The sequence below is a fragment of the Physeter macrocephalus genome, chromosome 8 (assembly GCF_002837175.3).
Source record: "Physeter macrocephalus isolate SW-GA chromosome 8, ASM283717v5, whole genome shotgun sequence".
Lineage (NCBI taxonomy): Eukaryota > Metazoa > Chordata > Mammalia > Artiodactyla > Physeteridae > Physeter > Physeter macrocephalus.
The window spans coordinates 119,237,620-119,258,039 of record NC_041221.1 but is presented as its reverse complement, the minus strand read 5'-3'; the positions used below and the strand labels follow the sequence as shown (position 1 = coordinate 119,258,039).

Sequence of the window (20,420 nt, the reverse complement as noted above, 5' to 3'; positions counted from 1 at the left end):
AGATAGCTAGTGGGAAGCAGCCACATAGCACAGGGATATCACCTTGGTGCTTTGTGACCACCTAGATGGGTGGGATAGGGAGGGTGGGAGGGAGACACAAGAGGGAGGAGATATGAGGATATATGTATACATATAGCTAATTCACTTTGTTATACAGCAGCAACTAACACATTGTAAAGCAATTATACCCCAATAAAGATCTTGAAAAAAATGTTTCTATTGCCAAATTATAATATCAGGAGTTTTGAAAAAAATCAATATGGCCATTTTAATAGAGAAAAATAATTATTTTTAGACCTCCTATCATAGAAGTCAAGTATTAATAATTCTACCCCGAAAATGGTGGTAACTGGAAAATATTCTTTTTTCTGATGGAAAACTTTATTTAAGATTGAAATGGTTTTGTTTCCATTAATATTGATCTAGTTAAATCAATACATTCTAAATTCAGTGATAAAAATTAAGGAATTCCTTGGTTGTCCAGTAGTTGGGACTCAGGCACTTTCACTGCCAGGGCCTGGGTTCAATCCCTGGTTAGGGAACTAAGATCTCTCAAGCCATGTGGTGTGGCCAAAATAAAAACAAAACAAGGAGAGCTTTAATATATCTCTCTGCTTGAGCAGATATTAGAGCTGACCATACCAACGAAATAAAAGTACTAAAAAGTACTAAAAAATGTGAAACACCACTTCTGGTCATGTTTCACTTGACTAGAAATATTAAGTTCCTGACAGTCTTCTATCATTTCTGGAAATTTTTATTCTTTTCACTTAAAAATGTGTTTGTTTTCAAGTATTTATAGATAAACTCTCATGCTCTCATGATTTGTTTCAAAAGAATTCAGTGGAGGAGTGGAGGAATAGGGGTTATAGATGAAATGAGATTGGCCATGTTTGATAATTGTTGAAACTGGTTGGTGGGTACCTGGAGGCTCATTATACTATTCTCTCTACTTTTATATATGTTTGAAATTTTCCATAATAGAAAGCTTTTTTCTCTTCCATTTTCTGTTTATTACTTTAGGCATTATTATACTTATGTTTCTAATTCACTTTTTAAAATGGGAAAGAAAGATCACTGGAAAAATATGTATCCAATTAATATAAAATCAATCTTAAAGTAATGAGCCCTTTACCATAACCATTCCAGCCATCATTTGTAACTTATTCATGATGGTCATTTTTATGGTAATTAGAGACATTATCTTGGGCTCATCATCACAGAGTTAACAAAATTTAGAGTATTGCTATTTATTCATTTAAAAATGTTAATTGAACACCTTCTATGTACCAGGAACAGTGTGGTAGGCTCTAGGGTTATCTGTGGTGACTGAATATGTATATTCCCTCCCTTCAAAATGTTGGTGAGGGAAACAGAGAATTATCAAATCTGTGCTGGATTTTAGCTATTTTCCTGTTTAAGGGAGCCAGGTGTACAGTATGCCTCATTAAAATTTTGCTAAAGTTTTGCTTTCTAATAAGAAATATACTATTTATAAGAGTAACATATTTTTACATTCTGATTATTTTAATTTTATTTATCTTTCATATTGAAGTATAGTTGATTTATAATATATTAGTTTCAAGTATACAACATAGTGATACAGTATATTTATAGATTATACTCTATTTAAAATTATTACAAAATAATGGCTATATTTCCCTGTGCTGTACAATACATCCTTGTTGCTTATTTATTTTATATGTAGTAGTTTGCATCTCTTAATTCCCTACCCCTATTTTGCCCCTCTACCCTTTCCTCTCCCCACTGGTACCCACTAGTTTGTTACTTATACCTTTAAGTATGTTTCTGTTTTGTTATATTAATTTTTTTCAGATTCCACATGTAAGTGATAACATACAGTATTTGTCTTTCTTTGTCTGACTTATTTCACTAAGTATAATAGGTCCATCTATGTTGTTGCAAATGGCAGAATTTTCATTCTTTTTATGGCTGAGTAATATTCCATTGTGTATGTATGTGTGTGTGTGTGTGTGTGTATATATATGTGTGTGTGCATATATATATATATATATCTCACCTCTTTATCCATTCATCTGTTGATATACACTTAGGTTGCTTCCATATCTTGGCAATTGTAAATAAGGCTGATATGAACATTGGGGTACATGTATCTTTTTGAATTAGTGTTTTCACTTTCTTTGGATATATACCAAGAAATGAAATTACTGAATCATATGGTAGTTCTATTTTTAGTTTCTTGAGGAACCTCTATATTGTTGACCATAGTGGCTGCACCAATTTACATTCCCAACAACAGTGCATCAGGGTTCCCTTTCCTCCACATCCTTGCCAACACTTAAGTCATTTGTAGCCTTTTTGATGGTGGCCATTCTGACAGGTGTGAGGTGATATCTCACTGTGGTTTTGATCTTCATTTCTCTGATGATTAGTGGTGTTGAGCATCTTATCATGTGCCTGTTAGCCATCTTATATTTTCTTTGGAAAAATGTCCGTTCAGGTTTTCTGCCCATTTTTAATCGAGTTATTCATTTTTTGATATCGAGTTGCATAAATTGTTTATATATTTTGGATATTAACCCATTACCAGTCATATCATTGGCAAATATTTTCTCCCATTCAGTAGGTTGTCTGTTTATTTTGTCAATGATTTCCTTTGCTGTGCGAAAGATTTTAAGTTTAATTAGGTCCCATTTATTTATTTTTGCTTTTGTTTCTTTTTCCTTAGGAGACTGATTCAAAAAAATATTGCTACGATTTATGTCGTAGAGTGTTCTGCCTATTTTCTCTTCTAGGAGTTTTATGGTTTCTGGCCTTACATTTATATCTTTAATCCATTTGAATTTATTTTTGTATATGGTGTGAGAAAATGTTCTAATTTCATTCTTTTACATGTAGCTGTCTAGTTTTCCCAGCAGCACTTATTGAAAAGACTGTCTTCGCCATTGTATATTCTTACCTCCTTTATTGTAGATAAATTCATCTTAAGTTTGTAGGTTTATTTCTGGGCTCTCTGTTCTGTTCCATTGATTTATGTGTCTGCTTTTCTGCCAATAACATATTCTGAGTGTTTTAAACTTTGATTTCTATAAATAGTTTATTATCACAGTGGGATAGATGAATAAGATAAATGAATTAGCTTTGGGAACTGCTCTCATTTCTAACATATAAAGAAGGTAAAAATATTAATTATAGAATGCTACAGTGAAAAAATATTTTCAGCTGGGTGGGAGGCTACTGTCAGGTCTGGAATTTGATTTTGCTCTACTTACAGAGTAAGAAATTAGCCTGTTACTGTTTCGTGGGTGCTGGCTGAAGACACAAGACTTTGATTAGGAACACAGAACTCCATTACTCATGGCACAGCAAGGAGTACGGGTATCTGCATATTTACACGGGTTCTCCTGTCCCCAAGTCCCATCAACATGAACCAATATGCTCAGGTCGATTTGGATTTGATGCACACAGTGGGTTTGCATCACAGCTAAAGTACACTGACCTTGAGGAATCTACTGCTTTTTTAACAAACAGTAAGCAAGCTTATTCTTTGTCTGGGGAAATACACTTACCTCTTCTATCAGAAGAGATCGAAAGTCTAATTATATCTTAGACTAGAGACTAGGTTAGGTGACATATGCGGTCACTCCCAACTCTGATATACTAATCTCTCTGATCAAAAATTGTGTTTTTCTGTTGAAGTCATTAGGCAGAAGAATCCCTAGTTCAATCACAATTTTTAAACACGTATAGAAGATAAAATTTTTCAGTAATAAATTTCACATAATTTCTCATTCTGAGACCACCCACCATTCTGCCTGATGCCAAAAACTTAAAGTAAAATTCAGTGATTTCACAGATATTTATGTTTAACACTCAATCACATTGGGCTGCTCCCTTTTCCTGAGTTCTGTTGCTCCTAGGGCTTACACAAATGCTGCTGTTGTATGAGTGAGCATGGGAGAATGTTCATTTCCTCACTTGCTCAAGTTCTAGGCTGGCTTCCTGTTCCACACATCACTCTTGTCATGTACAAACAGGTCATATACAGGATTTCCTTGGATCGATGGTGAAGTCATGAGAAAAAGAGAAGAGCACGCTGGGCAACAAACAAAAGTATTACCCTCCCATACAAGGCTAATTAAATATCTCTTGATGGTCAAAGGTACTAGGGTGAGGGAGGGAAATAAGACTCTAACTCTTGTAAGGTTGAGAGTCACTTTTCTCCAGATTTCTTTCCTCATATAGGAAGCCCAGCATGGAGTACATGTATAGTTGCACATACCATATTTCATAGAAAAGCAGATCTAGAAAAAGAATAAGCTCCTGCACGTTACTCACAGTGACCAGGAGAGGGCACTTAGCACAAATGAATGAAATAATTCTGCCAACACCTGGTTCTAAAGATTCCTCTTTGGCTCTACCATTTGTACAAATCAATTTATTTTATGTGTCCATTGCAAACTCCTTTGGAGCTAAGGATAATTGCAATTACACATTCCTCTTGATGACAGTCCTCAACTATATAATATCCCAGGTGGATGAGATACTCATTTTTCCATAGAGAACACAGGAACAAGACCATATGAATATGAAAAAAATTCAGAGGGAAGAATTTATTTTTGTAGACAATTTCTCAAAATGAGCACTTTAGAGGAATTAAAATGTGTTTGAGCAATCTTTCAGAAGAGGGAAAACATACTTATTGAAACCTTTCTGTAAGGAAAGACTTCTGATAGGCTCTCTTTCCTCCATTTCTTATATATATATATATATACGTGGTTTGGTTCAGATTGTGAGCTCAAATAATTCACCTCTGAACACACAAAAATGAGGGAAAGAATAGTATTCTGTCATAAAACAAAATGAGACACTGCATTTCCTAGGGAAAGAAAAACCCTTGAATTCTATGTATTTCCTTTTAGGCCTACCATAGACAAACAACAATAAATTGGCCAACCATGTTCTTCAGGCATATAATTTTCTTTCTTCCCAAAGTGAACACTCTCTGGGAAAATACAAATAACTTCTAATTTCAAACTTCTAACTTCTAATAACTTCTAATTTTCTCCCTGGGAAAATACAAATAACTTCTAACTCAAATAACTTCAGAAGTTATTTGTATTTCTTTTCAACACAAAAAGAAAGTAGGCCACCTTGACCAGAGCACAAAATAATCTTTTCCAAGAGGACTTGAATGAGTACCTCATTATCCAAGGAAAAAATACATACCAAGATTTTTTACTACTTTGTTTTGATTCATTACTTTGTTTTGATTCATTTTCAAATACTTTTTATAGCAATGGGAAAAAAATATCGATGAATCGCTTTTTCCAAAACAAAGCCATTTTGTCTTTTAATTTTAGCCTGAAAGTGGCTCCTCATCATAAGTATTTTAGAAATAATAACACTGTGGCAGAGTAGCTGAGACACTTGCTTGTGGACACCTAATGTTTCCAAATTTGGGAGTAATATTTCCACCCAAGAGGCATTGATTTTTTGCTATAAAGTCACCTACAAATTCCAAACTGTTTCTGTCCTATTAGATATAAAGAAATGTAAATAATCCAAAGAGATTATGGTTTAATTTACATTTAGTAACTGTAACCAGCTTTAGTTTGGGAACCTAATTCTTTCTGATTCAAAGGAAGTACATTTTGCTCTTGGTTGACAATTCACTTTCCATGTCATTAATAATAATAAACAATAACATTACTGAGTGACTGTTTTGTGCCATCACCCTCTCAACTATCTCCTAAGATAGTTTTTATTATCCCCATTTACAAAAGAAAAAACTAAGGGAGCTCAGAGATGTCACGTAACTGTCCCTGAATCCAGAGCCATTAGTGGCAGCGGCAGAATTGGTACCAGCTGTATCTGACTCCTAACCCTTGCTGTCTCCACCATGCCTCACTTCTTCTTAATTGCATAAATTATTTTACCAAATTGAAACACAAATGTCATTTTCTGTTAATAGCAACAGTAACTACTTTCTTGACTTTCTATTTTTCAATTTTGGGCAGAAAGGCATTACAAAGTGAATTAATTTTTTATTGCATCTGGTAAGAATCCAGAAAGTACTATGAATTCTTACTATAAAAAGTATACCTATATGACTAGGCCGAGTACACAGTACTACATACATTTTCTAAGAGATCTTGTTTTCAATCAATATTAAGGCACTTTTTCTACTTATTTATTTCATTTTAAACCAAGGTAAAAATCTTGCTGTTGGATACAATACTTAATAATCTAATAGTCAAGTTCTTGAAACAACAATATACAGTTATCTGAAAAAATACAGATTTCAGAAGGTTTAAGCAGATTCCCTCAGAAATTTATTCATGTGCTTACACCCAGAGGCCCACACAATTTTTTAAACTCAGTTTCACACACTTTACCAAGTTCAAGCTAGGTGATATAGCAGGCTTTAGAAAATCTAGGGCTTATTTTTAAAAGGTCAGGTACATAAAATCTCAGAGGCGTGTACAATCCTTTTGAATAGCTGCCATCTTCCTGAGAGCCATCAGCATCAAAACAACAGGCAAGGTTTTCCACGTGGTCCCTGGATGCCTGAGCCATTCCTTGGCAGGAGTGCTCAAGACCAGCTGAGCCTTGGGGAAAATACCCAGAAGATAGATTTCTGGGAACTCCAAGCCATCTCAGACTAACCCCTGCCTCTGGTTCTGTCCCTCTCCCGTGGGTTGTAGCCAGAGGCCCCCGCCTGATCCATGTGTTGAAGACTGTGTATGGGGCTGCTGTGCAGTCAAGAGTGCTAGTCGGTTGAGCAGAGGCAGGGGCCAGCCTTCCCTAAATGTCTCCCTCCCTCCTTGTGGACCTGGATCAAGTCCTGCTCTTTCAGCGGGGAGCTGGCTCAGGGGCTGCCTAGCTGGGGGGCATGGCAGGAACTTGCATTCCCTCTGATCAGTCCGCCCACCTCTTCTCTTCAGAAACTACCCCAGTGCCTTAAGGGAAAGAATCCACCACATTTTGTCTGCTGGACCCACCCCAGCTCTGTCCTCTATACGGGGGTTGCCCGGGGCGGGGGCGTGGCTGTGGGGAGGTGTGCCCTCCGAGGACCCAGCCCAGGCTCCCAGGCACCTGAGCAGCAGCGCACCCTCTGTCCTCACATGCTCCTTCCATCCCCGCCTGCTCACCTCTGACGCCTGTGATTTCGGCGGCTCCAACCACTACCTCCAGTCTTCACCCTTTCTGTAGTCAGCACGGTAGAGCTGATCCAACCCCAGCTTCTGTACTTACTGCCTGTGTGACATTGGAAATGACTTTGCCTCTTGGCTGAGCTTCACACTTTATGCAGGATACAAATGACATGTGACATTGTGGAAGTTTAAGTTATACAGCATATCAAATCAACATTTATGTCTCAATAGAAATAATAAATTAATAATAAGAGAAAATAAAGCTCAACTCTGAGGAAGCAGCTTGAAAGGCACTGATAAATTACCGTGAGGGACACAAGGCAGACAGAACTGTTAAGCTGTTATCATCTCAAGAAAGCAACATTGTATAGTTGCGGAAATGGGAAGTTTTTTTTATCTAGAAAGGAAAGGAAAATGGGATCCCAATCTCACTCTTTACACCAAAAAGACTACCATATTTTAAAATACAGCAATAGAAACCATAAGTGAAGTGAAAATAAGATTCTGCCTAGAGTAACAGTACTGTGAACAAATGAGGGTAATATTGGTAACAGAGCAAAATAAAGTTTATTTCATTAATCTACAGTTAACTACCATAAATCAAAGTGAAAGGACTAACAACCCAAGAGATAAAGGATATGAACACTTAACGTGACTGGAAATACAAATTACTTTTAGACTTAAGAAAAGATGTTCAAAATCACCCATAGTAAAAGAAAAGCAAATTAAACCTATAAGAAAAATAACCATTTCCATTTATCAGATTGATAAAGATCAAAATGTTTGATAGTACACTGAGTTGAGCAGGATAGTACAGGAAAATAGGTACTTTCAAATACTACTGATGGGAGTAAAAACTGAAATCATCCTTTTGGAAGGCAATTTGGCAGTGACTAACAAATTCAAAACACACATACCCTTTTATTCAAAAAGTCTCTTTTTAGGACTATATCCTGCAAATATATTTAAATATGAGCAGAAAGCTATCTGTACAAAGATATTCATTGCAGCATTTTTTAATAATAGCAAAAGCTTGGAAAGAACTTAAAGATGTATAAGTAAGGCTAGTTACACAAATAAAGCTCTATATAGACAATAAACACTGTGTAGATATTAGCAAAATCAACAAGGCCATACTGCTTTACTAATATATAATTGTCGCTAAGACAGTCAGATGGATATATTTTTAAAAAAGCATAAAATAATCTTATGGTGCTATCTTTTTGTGTTTTTAGGATAAATATTTGTGTGTGTATGCTTGTATATGTATGTACATATACATAAAGGATTAAATAAGAAATTGGTAACAGACACTCCAGGTAAACGGGTACCTGAGGGGCAGGGGTGAAAGGGAAATTTATTTTTTACTATATAATCCTTAACTGCACCTTTAAAATTTTATAGCATATGCGTGATTTGCTTACTTGGTTTTCTTTAAGAGTAAGGGCTTTGTGGTCAAACAGCTTTGTATGAAGTCCCATTTCTACCACTCTAGACAGATTACTCAATCTCTCATCTTTACAATGAGGATAATCCACTAAGTAGAGTTTGCCGGTTTTTTTTTTTTTTTGTCTTTTTCTACAATTAATTAATTAATTTATTTATTATTTTGGCTGTGTTGGGTCTTCGCTGCTGCATGTGGGCTTTCTCTAGTTGCGGCGAGCAGGGGCTACTTTTCTTTGCGCTGCGCGGGCTTCTCATCGCAGTAGCTTCTCTTGTGGAGCTCGGGCTCTAGGCGCGCGGGCTTTAGTAGTTGTGGCTCGCGGGCTCTAGAGCACAGGCTCAGTAGCTGTGGCATGTGGGCTTAGTTGCTCCGCGGTATGTGGGATCTTCCCGGACCAGGGACTGAACCCGTGTCCCCTGCATTGGCAGGCAGATTCTTAACCACTGTGCCACCAGGGAAGTCCCTGCCATTTTTAAAAGGGCAAATTGTAAACAACAGTACTTATTTGTTTGTGGTAGATTTTCAGTCATCATGATGGTATCAGGGATACATGGGGCAATGGCTTCCTAGATGACATGACAGTTGTTTTGCTACCCAGAATTCCCTTCCCTTCTTCTGGCAATCATATTCAGATATTCCTTTGGAGAACTACCATCTGCCCACTTCTCAAACCATTTGTTTTGAGTGGACCTGATGCTTGCTACTGAGGGTTGACATGGAACTTAGACCTGGCCAATGAGAGCTTTGCATTCCTAGTCATAGTAAGGTAGAAGCAACAGTTTGGGAAGGCTGTCATCAGCATAACATGAACGGTGATATTCCCAATTGCACCTCTTTCTTTCCAGACCCATATATACATTGGTCACTGGTTGAGACAAGATTTCATGTTCTCTGTGGACCCCAATTCACAAGGAGCTGTCTTCTACCTACCATCATAATTGCTGTCTTCAATAAGCCATTTCATTCTTCTATGAGGCCGGCTGCTTCTGTGCAATGAGGTACACAGTAAGATGAGAATCAGCACATTTCTTTACTTCTTTTGGCAAAATTTTGCAGTGTTTTGAAGTGCAATGTATTTTCCTTTCATGTGTGGCTTTGTAACTGGGTCCCTGTGGGATCAGATTCTACTTATAGGTCCAGAAGGACTGCTTTAAGTAGAATGGAACATGAGGCAAATTAGTATCCCCTGGTTAGGTGACAACTTCAACAAAAGTCACCACAGCTTTTTAAAGCAAGGAAAAACTAGAACACAGGATAGAAGGGGCTACATTTGCTGTTATTGGAAGGTCAATGGGTTTAGTTTTGGGGTAAACAGAATTTTCCAAATTCTTCCAAGGATCACCTCTCCAAATTCCAGAATCTTACTTTTTCCCAAGATATGCATTTTCATGTAAGAAACCTGGCAAGTCTTTGAATTCAACCCATGCTGTAATTTAACAAGCCGTAGGGTCAGACTCTGGTTTCCGGCTACCAACAACCACAAGAAAGAAGATTTTTTTAAAGCTAAAAATTTCCTAGTTCTCTAACCACATTGAGTGGATAATTTAAAGCCCTGAATTTTTCATTTCTCTTTTTAATCTCTCTAACGCAGTATGCAGCAGCCAGTTTACCCCTACTCATCATGTCTTCATACTGTGCCACCTTATCACTCAGTTATCAAAGTCATGTTTCCTCTAGGCACCTCAAGCCAGATGAATACAGGTAATAATTTAACTATTTCACCACCAGCTTCCACAGATTATTATTGTTCCATTGTTTAATGGTAGGTCAATCCTCACTTCCTTCAAACCCAAGGAGGTTAAATACCTAACCTACTACCTCAAACACTATTATCAATCAGAATTCAGTCACAGATAAAACACTCTATTTCAAGCCAGAAGTAATTTAAATCAGGGAATTAGATACTTATAAAATCATTTAAAGAGACGGAGAATTGGACTCTAGAAATAATTTCAGAATTATTCTGGCCCGCTAAGGTAGCTGTTACCTTGACCACATTTAGGGAAGCTGGAAATCTGGAAGCTGTCCCTGGAATTATTGCTCTGGGAACACTTACCTTAACTGCGCAATCCAGGGATCTGGAAGGTGTAGCTGTTAGCTCTAGAACCATTCTACACCTCCTAGGCTCTGTAATATAATTGGGCCCTGCAAAGCTACTGAATAGACCTGGGGCCTTCATCTGAAGCAGGGAATCCTAATTCCTGCGCAATCATCCTTACCAGCAAAATCAGCAGAAACTGAAGAAGGGAAATCTATGCCTTAAGTAAGTTTCAAATTTTGGGCGTCCCATCTGACTGCAGAACCTAATCCTTCAGCCCTAGCTTCAGCAGACTCTGAGAGGTGTAGATTTTAGCTTTCTCATTCCTGCAGTTCAGGAAGTCACACAAGAGGGGCCACATCCCCCATAAAGTCCCAAAGCAAAATTCTTACAAGCTTGAAACAGATGACCTCACTTATTCTTGGATTTGTAATAAATGTGGTTCTTGGATGTGTCATATTTACAAAATGTTAATGAGCTACATTCTGAGTCTAAAATCAGCTTAAGCACAATGTTTTTCCCCACTGACTTCCAGTGAGTTGGGACTGTACTACTTCTCGAACTTCCTTCTCTATGTGGTCAAGGGCTGAATTCTAAGCAAAGCAAATTAACTTCTAGGGATTTGTGAACTGAAAGGTTCTATAAACATCTCTTTAAACAATGTTTAAATTTATTTAAAGAAGTTCTGGGGTAAAGTTTCATATGTCTCAGTGCAAGGGGTAGGGAAACATTTCCTGTTATATAGGTGTAACAGAGGAATATTATCTCCTTGAGTAGCTTTTTTATCTGTTTCTTAGAAAATACGATGATATTTTTATTTACATTAATTGACAAGAAAGGCAAATTATATGCTGATTAGGTACAGTAATTTCCTAAAATAATGAATATTAAAGTGACATGTGCAAGGGAAAAACAATGGATGAGAGCCCTGAGGCACATGGACACCCCTATACAGCAGCAGGCCCATTGCAAATGGAGCCACATATTTGCAAATTCTCAGATGAGATCTGCACAACCACATCTCATGGTTTAGTGTTTTTACATATGGACAAATCAAAGAGAAGGACAACTTTATACTATTTAATTGTTTATATTAATGGCTGGAAGTTTAAAAGCAAAAATGAATTGTGTACAGATATGTTCAACAAATTGAAATAAAAAGGGGGAAGAAACTAAAGGTAGTGTAATCACTTTCAGGACCTAATAAATGTGCAGCTATGAAAAACCATTCAAAATTCAGAACTGGTCCTTAATTGTTCTCTGCACTGGGCACATCCTAACTAATACTTTGCAGATAAACCAGCCCATTCACAGATGAATGTTTTTGAATTAACTGTTGCACTTAGGGTGTACCATTTGCAATTTATTTGCTTACATTTACATTCTAAGTTTCTATAAATTTGCTCTACACATTGCCAACTTGGATAGAACAACAAGGAAATTCAGTTTCAACTCAAATTCAGTGAAAGAAGAATGTCAAAATCCAGATCTGGACATCATGGCTGGGAAATGAGCGCTCTGAGTTGCTTGGCTGAGCAGTGGTGTAGTTGTCCTCCGGTTCCTATTTGCCCTAGTTCCTCATACTTTGTGGTTATTTCCAGGCAATGTGTGCTCTTAAATAATTGAACCCACCCTTCTTAACATGACCTAACTGTGGCCTTTGTACTTATATATCCAAAAAAGAGTATCATTTAATAAATGGATTATTAGTAGGGTATATAAAACACAAAAGGCAAGAAGAGTAGGGAAAAAAGAAGCAAACAATCTGTTAAGAGAAAAGGGGAACCAACAGCATAGGTTAATGAAATTCAGTGTTTGATTTGAAGAAAACATAGACCATGTATTTCTTGGATTTCCTGAGTGAATCCATCGATAAATCTCTTCTTCCAGCATATGTGCTTGAACGAACTCACCAACATTCCAACAGACTAATGTCTCCACCCAGCTACTCATTCCAGAGTTATAGTTATTGAGTCAAATGCCTTGGCCATTCTAAGAAAATTCCACAAGTAACAATTACTGTATTTGGCAGGAAGCCTGGTAATACCCAGCTAGAACTTTTTTGTTGTTGTTGATTTTAAAAATATTTTTCAGATTTATTGCTACTTAGGAAAGTGTATCATCAAAATATAAAGTGAAGAAAGAACTAAAAGAAGTAACTTAGGCTAATAAATATATAATGATATTCCAAGTCAATATACTTTTAAATTGTAACCTAAATATAAATGAATCCCTGTCCCCAAATGGCCTATTCTCAAATAGTAAATAAAAGCAATTGGAATCTTTGCGAAGTCTCTTGGTGGGGGAACAATGTCTGAAAACGGATGGCGTGTTTTTAATACAAGCCACATGACTTAACTTTTTTATTTTTTTGGATAGTTTTCTTGTTCCTCTTCACTTTTCAATATTCAACTCAGTCTCACTGCCACCCTTTCTCTCTCATTTTCCTCCTTCCAGAGGAGGGACCCTCTTATCAGTCCCTTACCAATAGCTCTAGCTGCCTACAGAGACTTTCCCTGCTGCATGCAGCCCTCTGTCAAATTTACCCTCACCCTGGGCTTTGATTGCTTTTCTCATAAGAATTATTCCATCACTAAAATTCTGCATAGAAAATGAGATCCAATCAGTAATACTTTTTTCTTCTTGGAAGAAAACAAAGTGGTGAGGGAGGCTATGGATACTTTCAAAGTAATTCTATTTCTCTGCTACCCTTTCTCCCATCAGATATTTATGCACCCACGACCAAGAGGAGAATGCCATATGTGTTTGTACAACTCACCACCACCACTCATCACACTCCAACATGCTTTTCTCCTTCTTCACTTTGGTCAGACGGGCTTCCCATCAGGCACTCTGGAAAGTGTACCGTACCTGTGTCTGTCTAAGTTTCTCCTAGGAAATTGGAAAGGAAATGCATCAGCATTAGGATTTTAGTGCCCACCCACCCTCCTGGGGTCCTTGTTTTCATAACATGAGGATGAAGGTAATTTCACAGAATTCTTTCTATTACACAGGCAATTGACTATTCGATGAACTGTACCAACATAACTGAGGCAGTATGGGACCAAGCTGAATAACCAAAGTGTTGAGAAATCAAAAGTCGCCTAGAAAAAATTTCTTGCCATCCTGGATACTATAAAATGAAGGGAGTTAGATAGCTGAAAAATCATACTGGAGTTAAATAAGGAGGGACACTCCCCCAACTGGAACTTCTTTGGCAAGACAGGGGCTCCTCAGTGTCAGAAGTCTCACTGTAGAGCATCGCACTTCAAGAGGCTCAGTCAGTCTTGCCCCAGCCCTTCCTCTTCAAGTCTTCTGCAGATCTGGGGTTTAGGTTCATTCATCTGTGATTCTCCTTCAGGGCAGCTGCATTCATCAATTGGTCTACCTCAGTACTGCTTAGCTTCACTAGCCACAAAAATTTGAGGGGATTCTGGGGCACTATAATAAAGTTAAAGCCTATTTAAGGTTTTCTCAAGTCTAAGACTAATCGTTCTTCATGATCAATCATTCCCTCAGGAACTTGATCCAGACAATTCTGAGCCTGTATCATGCTCTATTGCCCCCTAGAGGCTGACTCATTTTAGTGGTTTTCTGTAGGAATGCAAAATCAGAGTTTTTACCCACTTGTAGCTATGAACTTGACATATGAATTCCACAAAACTCCATCCTGCCATACACTCATTCTGGAGCAGTGAGAAAGTCCACTACAGAAAGGAAAAAACTGTGTGGCTTTGAGTCCACTAGACCTGTAGACAGTATTTTTCTGTCTCCAGGGAAGTCTACTAAAGCAGTTTTAAGTCATTTGCTAGCCACACCTAAAATTCCATTTCTTGGATTCCTGGTGAGACATCTCCCATGAATTTCTCAAATTCCTAGTAGCAAGTAGCCTGTATCAGTAAATCCAGAAACTGATTTCAAATCTCTCAGCGGAAGCCATGTTCTGAGGACATGAAGTATTTGGAAGAGGAATAGAGACATTATAAGCACAGGTCTGCTATAATTTTTTTTTTTCCTTTCAGGAATTATTACCAAAAATTGAGAAAAATTCCAAGAAATTGAGAGTCTGTTGAGAAAAGATTATAAATCAAGCTCATAGATAACCCTCAATAAAATGCTGCATAAATCTAGTCCTATTTTTAGAGCATCCAGTTCCCAAAATTGACATTTTGCTTCAGTACATCTCCAGAGCATTTCATTGGCTTTTAGTATTATTCTAAAACCCACTGGCACTTGTTCTCAGACCATTTCCTCCTTTATATCTATTCTGTTAATAGTTTGGCAGACATAGGGTAAGTGTTTAGTTCTAGCAATTATTATGCACTAGGCTCAAAATCATGAAAAAATAGTCCCTAACTTGTAACTCAGATAGAACTTGGGCCCATACCAGCCCAGCAGGATGTCAATTCAATAAACAATGGTCAGTCATCCTAATAGGTAATTAAGCAATTAGAAACTTTACTCAGTCTCCAAGGAAAATGCCAAAATAGAGAGCACATACTTACGACAGCCAGTTTTCTTTAAAAAAAAAATTTCTTCAGACATCACATTTAGTCTCAATATCTAGTCAATGTGAAATAAACATTGAATATTTAAGATATATCTCCATTCTCTTACAAAGTGTTATGGCAGAGCTGCTCAGAAATTAAGTTGGAGTACCATTATGAAAGACGTATCTTTTTGTGAAAGATTATTAAATATACTGTAGCAGATATAGCAGTAGTTTATTTAGTGGTCCTTAATATCACATACAAAAAAATGTATTATTTACTTCCAGAAATAATCAACTTGATAATATCCATTTACTCATAAGGAAATGGGTAAACTGTGCCAATTTTTCTTACGAATCACTTGTTTATATAACTGATTATTAGTACAGAGTTATAGCATAGTAAAAATGTATTGATAAATAAAACAGAAACTTCTGTTTCTTTATTCTTTGTTCCTATAGCTAGTTATAAGGGATATTTTTCTTTTGTGAAAGCAAGCCTTTAATGGAGACACTTAGAGAAAAGCCTCTTTGATTGTGTACATAAGTGTCAACACAAGCAAAATCTGCTGTAGTAATTTGTGAATTTCCTCTGTGGTTTGCTTGAAAGATCACGAAATGATCATTTAGCACTTCTCATATGAAAATATCACCATTTGGATTGCAGCTGGAGCTGCTCTTAGCTGGGGGTCCTGTTACTTCCAAGAACAAGTCACAGCATTTTTAAGAGCCCCGTTTCAATGCTCATGCATGCTTTCTGCCTCATAAACCTTGCAATTTACTGTTAGATCACCTTAAATTATTTCTTCTCCTCATCTTATTCACAATTCACCATGCAGTCATTGTTGAGATGCCCAAACACCATTCTCAACAAAGGGCAGCTCATAAAATAACAAGAGTCCTAAGAAAATGTGAATACTCAGTTAAATGAATTATTCAATTTACAAATGAAAATTTAAATGGGATAACTCTAAAACTATTTAGTCTACTATAAAACGGCATTGTTTACAATTAAGTTACCTTTACCCTTTTAAAATTAATAAACAAGTAGAGGGCTTCCCTGGTGGCGCAGTGGTTGGGAGTCCACCTGCCGATGCAGGCGACGCGGGTTCGTACCCCGGTCCGGGAGGATCCCACGTGCCGCAGAGCGGCTGGGTCATGGCCGCTGAGCCTGCGCTCCGCGACGGGGGAGGCCACAGCAGTGGGAGGCCCGCATACCGCAAAAAAAAAAAAAACAAGTAAATTTTGGTATATGAAATGTGAGGGCCTGACTAAAGCCAGTTTGGTGCGGTCAAGTATTGGGCAAGATTCCCCATTCACCTCAGCCAAAACCTTGTCATTTTGGTGAGATTAAGGTTCCAATTGCTTCAGCCCAAGACCTCTCTGGAGCACACGCTCTGCTATTCTGGTTAAATTAAGCCCGTTTCTCTCCCAAGTGAGTAAATACTTAAGTTTCCATGCTGAGGCAGCTGAAGTGACTTTTCATTTGGCACACTGATTCTGGGAGTGCAATACATGTTTGTTGAAACCATGCTAAGTTAGGACAAAGTATTTTTATTATTACTACTTATTAACATGTCTTGAGAATAGATATTGTACTTGGTCCACATACAATACATAAAGGAAGTCCTCATTCCTACAGATGGAAATAAACAACTTGGATGAATATATATGGATGAAATTTATATCCTTATGGAAACTATAGTTCAATTGAGAAGACGGGCATTGAACACATAATTACAGGTGAGGTTAGTTTTACAAACAAGTGCAGTATACTATGTATGTGCAAAAAAGAAGGAATTGACCTTATTTTGGGGTGAAACGAAAGTCTCCAGAAAGAAATGACATTTGCTCTGAGACTTGAAGAATGAGATGAAGTTGGCTAGCTAAAGAGTAGAAGAAATAGTGATTCATGCAAAAAAGACTCTGATGGGAGAGCATATGACAGTTTGGTCTGGAAACTGCAATGAACAGTAGCAGTGTAGAGGAGGTGGGGCTGTGGGGATGTGGCGGTGGTGGCAGCATTGAACCTACGTAAATTGGCGAGAGCAGAGTCCATTAGGCCATAGTAGAAATTTTCTACTTCACTCTAAGGGAAGTGAGCTTCTCCTAAATTGTTTTGATGACAGGAATGACATCGTCATATGTGTGTTTGTAAAAATAATCAGCCTAGCTACAGTATGGACTATGTGAGGGTGGGCATGGGTCAATGAATGTGGGGAAATTGGCTAGGAAGTTATTGCCTAAGAGAGAGATAATTGGTGACTTTGTCAGCGGTGTTTGAAATGGAGACGGGGAAAAGCAGAAATGTTAAAGGAGGTCCAATGGACCATATTCTAAAATGGATTGGATGTTGGGGTAAAGGACAGGGTGACCTGAGGGATGACTCCCAGGTTTCTGGACTAGCCAGCTGGGGTTATGGTTACTAAGAGAGAGGAGAATAAAGAAAAACGTTTGCTGCAGAAAAATAATCAGTTTGGGACATGTTATATTATATATTAAAAGTACTGGACTAGAAATATATGTATATTAATGCATTATTACATTAAAAATTATTTCCTTTCTATCCATGATTAAACAAACTTTCATATATACAAATACTACTCCTGATTCCTCTTATGCAACTCTTTTATTGATTCTGTGATGGGTTAAATTTATTTAATAAGTAAATAAAATACTTTATACTTTTTAAAATTTTTGATTATGATTTTTTTATGAATCACCATAATTAGTTTAGAAGTATTAATATTTTTATTAATTAGTAGGTGAATATTTTCCAATATTGTGAGTACGTGAAATGAATTATTCATGTTCTTTTCAATAGATTTTTTTATGGGTAAAATTGTTTTCCCCAACAAATTGATTCATTCACAGATAGAATAAAGTATGTACCAGATATGTTTCTGAGACAAAGGTACAGTTGAATTTATCTGTATGAGTGAGTCCAGCCTAAAACAGAATAACCACTCAGCTGACCCAAAGGATTGTGAAATAATACTATGTGTATTATTTTAAGGCACCAGGTTTTGAGATGATTTGTTACATAGCAATAGTTAGCAGATATGGTACTATTTTTTCATTACCTACACTCTAAAATTGTTCATATACAATCATTCCTTGTGATCATATAGAATCATTCTTTGTTGTTCTCTTATTTACACCCATCAGGTTTCTTTCACAGTCTCCTATTATTCTCCTCTTTAAATCTTAACTAAAACAAAGTTTTAAAGATAATATAAAGTCAATTTATAAAATCTATTGTGTTTCTATAAACTAGCAACAAGCAATAAGAAAATTAAGTTTAAATTTTAATTTAAGTTTAAATTATAATTTTCATTATAATAATCTCAAAACACATAAAATACTTATAAATTTAACAAAAGACATGCAAAATTTCTACACTGCACATTACAAAACACTGCTGAAAGAAATTAAAGACCTGAATAAGTGGAGTGTATACCATGTTCATGGACTGGAAGACTCATATTGTTAAAGTATAAATTGTCCCCAAACTGATATATAGATTCAATGAAGCTTCAATCAGAATTCCAGCATTTTTTTGGGGTAGAAATTGTCAGGCTGTTTCTAAAATGTGTATGAAAATGCAAAGAACCAAAAAGAGTCAAAATATTTTTGGAGGACTTTCACTATCTGATTGCAAGACTTACTATAAAGCTATAATAATCATGACAGTGTGGTAATGACATGAGAATAAACATGTTATTAAAAAAGAATAGGAGGTCCAGAAATAGATCTGCACATAGAGGCAAACTGATTTTTGACAAAGGTGCAAAGGGGTGTCTTGAAGAAATAGTCTTTTCAACAAATTTTGCTGAATCAACTGGATATCCATATGAAGAAAACCTCAACGCCTGCCTCGTACTATACCCAAAAGTATTTAAAAATGGATCATAGGCCTAAACATAAAGCTAAAATTATAAAACTTCTGGAAGAAAATCTTGTCAATTTGGGTTAGAAAAAGATTTCTTAGGATGCAAAAGGAAAATAAATCGATCAGCTGGATTTTATCAAAATTACAAACTCCTGTTCTTCAAAAGACATTAAGAAAATGAAAAGGTAAGCCCATGGATGGAGAAAATATTTGTAATACATATGTCTCACATAAGTTTTGTTTCCAGAATGTATAAAAAACTCTTACACCTTAATAAGAATATAAGAAAAAAATTAGGCAAAAAATTGAATATATATTTCAAAAATGTATAGCACACAAAAAAGTATCACATGAGAGTAATGCTTAAAATCATAAGTCATTAAGGAAATGTAAATTAAAATAACAATGAAATACCACTTCACACGCAATGGCTAAAATGGAAAAAGACTGAAATATCAGGGGTTGGCAAGGATGTGGAACAATGGAATCTCTGTACGCAGCTGGTGTGAATGTAAAATAATACAGCTACTTATAAAAAGATTTGATAGTTTCTTATAAAAGTAAACAGATACCTAACTCTAAAGATGCAGCAATTCTACTCCTAAGTATTTACCAAAAATAAATAAAAAATACATCCACTGAATAACTTGTAGATGAATACTCATAGCAGCTATATAATAGCTCCAGTCTGGAAAACAAACAAGCAAATAAACAAATTATGGTATGTTCATAGCATGAAACACTACTCATTATGAAAAATAAATGAATTGCACATTGAGCAACAACATGGATGAATCCTAGACATGCTGAGCAAAAGAACAGACACAAAAGGATATCTGCTGTATAATTCCTACTTATATGAAGTCCTAGAGCAGATAAAATTAATCTAGGTGAAAAAAAATCAGATCTGTGGTTTCCTGGGGCAGGGGTGGGCTCATGGGGACTTCATGGAATGATGGAAATAGTCTATATCCTGATTGTGGTGCTGATTACAAAGACATATGCATTTGTTAAAACTCATCAAACTGTGTACTTGCAAGTTACACATCTTATTTTATGTAAATTATAGCTAAATAAAGCTGACTTATTTTTTAAAGAATCTTCTTGCCTCAAAGTAACAAAACAGGCACTTTAAAAATTAAATAATGTCTCTTTTTCCATGTTTAGAGAAAACTCCTTTCTGCATAATTGTTTATATACAAATAGTCTTGTTGACTTTTAAATTGTAATGTCCAAGTACCAAGTAGTAACAACAGTTATCATCTACTTATTGCCTAATGTAAACTAGATTCTCTGCCATATACTTACAAATATTTCATCCTCACAACAATTCCTGCAAGATAAATCTTATTATCTTTATTTTTGGTTGAGAAACCTGAGTCTCAGAATACTTAATTCATCCAAGAACTCCCTGTTAG

General features: G+C 36.4%; 1 protein-coding gene across 1 annotated transcript in view; it reads right to left on the bottom strand.

Moving 5' to 3' along the window:
- The window catches only part of LOC102993245 (zinc finger protein 474-like), a 131,427-nt gene that overhangs the window by 103,169 nt on the left and 7,838 nt on the right, over positions 1 to 20,420 (bottom strand). Inside the window, exon 2 of the mRNA XM_055086729.1 lies at positions 13,401 to 13,513. The gene's annotated coding sequence lies outside the window, so the exon portion shown is untranslated. The remainder of the gene's footprint in view (positions 1 to 13,400; positions 13,514 to 20,420) is intronic.